Here is a 4,410-nt window from a genome sequence, read left to right as displayed (position 1 = left end):
CTTCTCCCATATTAGATGCTTTATTTTTATTTTTTCAAAACAAGCAACTTTTTATTGAAGTATAGTTGACTTACAATGTTGTGTTAGTTTCAGTTGTACAGCAAAGTGATTCAGTTATACTTACATATGTATGTACATATATATATTTTAAGATTCTTTTCCATTGTAGGTTATTACAAGATATTGAATTTAATTCCCTATGCCATATAATAGGTCCTTGTTTTTTGTCTATTTTATATATAGTAATGTGCATCTGTTAATCCCAAACTCCTAATTTATCCCTCCCCACCCTTTCTGCTTTGGTAACCACAAGTTTGTTTTCTATGTTTGTGAGTCTATTTCTGTTTTGTAAATAAGTTCATTTGTATCTTTTTTTGTTTTTTTAGATTCCACATATAAGTGATATCATACGATATTTGTATTTCTCTGTCTGACTTACTTCACTTAGTATGATAATCTTCAGGTCCATCTATGTTGCTGCAGATGACATTATGCTATGATACATTGGGGTGCGTGTATCTTTTTTGAGTTAGGGTTTTCATTTTTTCCAGATATATGCCAAGGAGAGGGATTGCTGGGTCATATGGTAACTCTAGTTTTAGTTTTTTAAGGAACCTCCATACTGTTCTCCATAGTGGCTGCACCAATTTACATTCCCACCAACAGTGCAGGAGGGTTCCCTTTTCTCCACACCCTCTCCAGCATTTATTATTTGTAGACTTTTTGATGATGGCCATTCTGACTGGTGAGGTGATACCTCATTGTAGTTTTGATTTGCATTTCTCTAATAATTAGTGATGCTGAGCAGCTTTTCATGTGCCTCTTGGCCATCTGTATGTCTTCTTTGGAAAAATGTCTATTTAGGTCTTCTGCCCATTTTTTGATTGGGTTGTTTGTTTTCTATTGAGCTAGATGATTTTATTGTTTTGAATTTTCATTCTCTCTGTGTCATAAGCCAAAAAAGACATTGTCTTGTAAAGTTAATGTTCATTTGGACTTAATCTCACATTTGACATTTTATTCCTTCTTCTATCCCCAACTTCCCCTCTAGGACAAATTTTTCTTCTGCCTGAAAAACACCCTAGAATTCCCTTTACTGAAATATTTTTTCACCAGGTAGGAAGCTGTGTTGGCCAGGTTACTGTTATTGTGTTGTTAATTTTACTTCCAACACACTGACAATATAATTCTACTACTTCTCCTTCTCCTGTTGCTGCTAAAAACTCAGCAAAACTTGCACTTTTTTTTTTTCCACACACACACACTGTATTTTATTTTTACAAGAGATAAATAGACTGACACCAAGCATTGTACATGGATGACCACAACAAAAGCAACAATGATTGCAATTACCAAACATGAAACACACTCATACTATGTCATAAAAAACTTGCAATTTTGAAAGTCATCTTTTGTTTTTCTTTGGCTACTTTTTTTTTTTAATTTATTTATTTTATTTGTTTATTTTTGGCTGCGTTGGGTCTTTGTTGCTGCGCGTGGGCTTTCTCTAGCTGCAGCGAGCGGGGGCTACTCTTCGTTGTAGTGCCCGGGCTACTCAGTGCGGTGGCTTCTCTTGTTGTGGAGCACGGGCTCTAGGGTGTGCGGGCTTCAGTAGTTGTGGCACGCAGGCTCAGTAGTTGTGGCTCGCAGGCTCTAGAGCGCAGGCTCAGTAGTTGTGATGCACGGGCTTAGCTGCTCCGTGGCATGTGGGATCTTCCCAGACCAGGGCTCGAACCCGTGTCCCCTGCATTGGCAGGTGGATTCTTAACCACTGCGCCACCGGGGAAGCCCTTCTTTGGCTACTTTTAAAATTCTTCATTTGGGGGTTTCTGTACTAGGTATGGATTTCTTTTTAATTATCCTGCTTGAGATTTATTTGGCTCCTTGAATTTACAGATTGACGTGTTCCATCAATTTTGGAAAATTATCAGCTTATTTTATCCAAATATTGCTTCATTCTTCCTCCTCTCTTCCTAAAACCCCAATAAAACTTATGTTAGATATTCTTTCCGTATAAGGGACGTCTTTGCTCTTCCACTATATTCTCTTTTCTTTTTTCTCTTCATACTTCACTCTAGATTGTTTTATCTGAGTATTAACTCAAGGTTGATCATAGGAACTCAAACTCAGTATGTACTGAGAGAAGTTACCGATCACACATGTGCGTGCACACACACACCCACACACACACACACACACACACACACACCCCTTCACCTAAGCAGGGAGCAAGTCAGTGGGGAGTAAGTTGGGGTATCAGGCAGGCACACATGACCTTATCCGAATCCCTCAGTTTTCTCTTTCAGCCAATGCTGACTCTAAGCTGATTCATCAATGACTTCTGCTAGCAATACTTCCTTCCTCCAGCCATGAGTTTGAGTCTCCTCCTGGTTTGTATGTTGTGACCTACAAAAAACCCAGTTAGTGCTCTCCGGAGAGATGCAAGGAAATCCATTGTTCAGTTCCCAGTGGCATTAGACCGAACCTAGGTTTTAGGCTAAAATTTCTACTGGGAGGTTAGAGGTTATATTAACCAGGACTTTAGCATAGATTTTTTTTTCCTCCTTAGGCTTTTGCCAACGCAAACCATTTTCTCTTCATGTAAACATATTTTCCTCTCTTAAAAAGTTTTCTCAAGAGCATCATGTTCAAAAAAAAAAAGAGCATCATGTTCAAAAACAAGTTTCACATAAACACATTTATGACTTTTTTTTTTTTTGGCTGCACCAGGTCTTAGCTGTGGCATGTGAGGTCTTTGTTGCAGCATGTGGATTTCTTAGCTATGGCATGCAGACTTCTTAGTTGCAGCATGCATGCGGGATCTAGTTCCCCAACCAGGGATCAAACCCAGGTCCCCTGCATTGGGAGCGCGGGTCTTACCCACTGGACCACCAGGGAAGTCCCTGGATTTTGTATTTGAAAAGTTACTTGTAGGATATTCTGGGGCCTGGGATGATGCTACCTTACTCCAGAGAGACTTTTTCTTTTGCCGGGTGCCTGGGGACATTAGCAATGTGGGACCTCCTTGTCTGTGCTCTCTGGTGACTTGCCATTGGACTACAGTCCTGCAGCAGCTGTGTCACTTCCAGGTCACCCTCTCTCCTAATGCACTGCTCTTTGAAATCAGTCCAAACCAGGGGCTGTTTGCCCATGGCCTCCACCAGTGACAGGCCCTGGATTCTGATATTTTCCCTACAGCCCCATGAAGTTGGAAAACACACAGCACAACTTGTCAGCCACATCTTCAGATCAGCAAACAGCCCTGGATGAGAGCCGCCATGATGCCAGGCTTGCCTCTCTAGATGTCTCGTCTTCCTGGATGTTGGCCCAGTGTCCTCACAGTCTTGCTCGCTCTTCACTGTTTTCTATATTTTGTGCAGCCTTTTTGATTGTTTCTATTGGGCAGGATTTTACCAATTACCTAGACCATTGTTAGTGGAAGTAGAAGTACCCGCCTCTCTTTTTTTTTTTTAAGCAAGTATTTAATATGTGCCTACTGTATGTGATTTACTATTTTTTAGAGACACCAAGTATTGAAAGATAAATAAATAAGAGATCTCTGTCCTGAAGGAGTTTAGAGCCTCCTGGAGAAGATGCCCTTATTCAGCTTATCCAGTAGCCAGAGAACAAGACATGCAGTGATGCTGTAATGAGTACACTGGGAACACGGGAACCTAGAGAGCTGCAGGAAAGACGCAGCCCACTGGACAGAGCCTTGCAGGACGAGCCAGGATCTCACATTACTGAAGGTCACTGCACGCTCACTATGTGTGGATTCTTGTTAGTTCTGAACTTTCAGGTGCCATTTTCTTTTCTTTTCTTTTTTAATATTTATTTATTCATTTATTTATTTGGCTGCGCCAGGTCTTAGTTGTGGCATGTGGGATCTAGTTCCCTGACCAGGGATCGAACCTGGGCCCCCTGCATTGGGGGCATGGAGTCTTACCCACTGGACCACCAGGGAAGTCCCCCATTTTCTTTTCTAATCCTCACATTCTATGGGTGCCTCAGGGTGGAATCTGTACCTTTATCTCATGCACTTCGTACGATAAGAAAATCCTTTATTGTTCGCCAGGTCTGGCTTAAGTCAGTCATTCAACAGACCTAGTGGTGGCTGGAGGGATTACAGGAGATCCCCCCACACAGATGACAAGAGACTCTCTGGCCCATCAAAATCCTTTTCCTTTCAACAGCTTTATTGAGATGTCATTCATATGCTGTACTATTCACCCATTTATATGTGCAGTTCAGTGGTGTTTAGTATATCCATAGAATTGTGCATCCATCACCACAGTTATCTTTAGGGCATTTTCATCACCCCAAAAAGAAACTGTACACCCCTTAATACATCATTTCCCTAATCCACCCTTTCCCCAATCCCAGCTCTAGGCAACCACTAATCTGCTTCCT

General features: G+C 41.3%; 1 non-coding gene across 1 annotated transcript; it reads right to left on the bottom strand.

The window, feature by feature from the left end:
• Positions 1 to 3,891: 3,891 nt before the first annotated feature.
• Positions 3,892 to 3,964, bottom strand: TRNAW-CCA. The gene has a single exon. It is a non-coding gene; the product is annotated as a tRNA-Trp (tRNA).
• Between the last annotated feature and the right edge of the window lie 446 nt (positions 3,965 to 4,410).

This window comes from Balaenoptera musculus, chromosome 15 (genome assembly GCF_009873245.2).
Source record: "Balaenoptera musculus isolate JJ_BM4_2016_0621 chromosome 15, mBalMus1.pri.v3, whole genome shotgun sequence".
NCBI lineage: Eukaryota > Metazoa > Chordata > Mammalia > Artiodactyla > Balaenopteridae > Balaenoptera > Balaenoptera musculus.
This window is presented reverse-complemented; position numbering and strand designations above follow the sequence as displayed.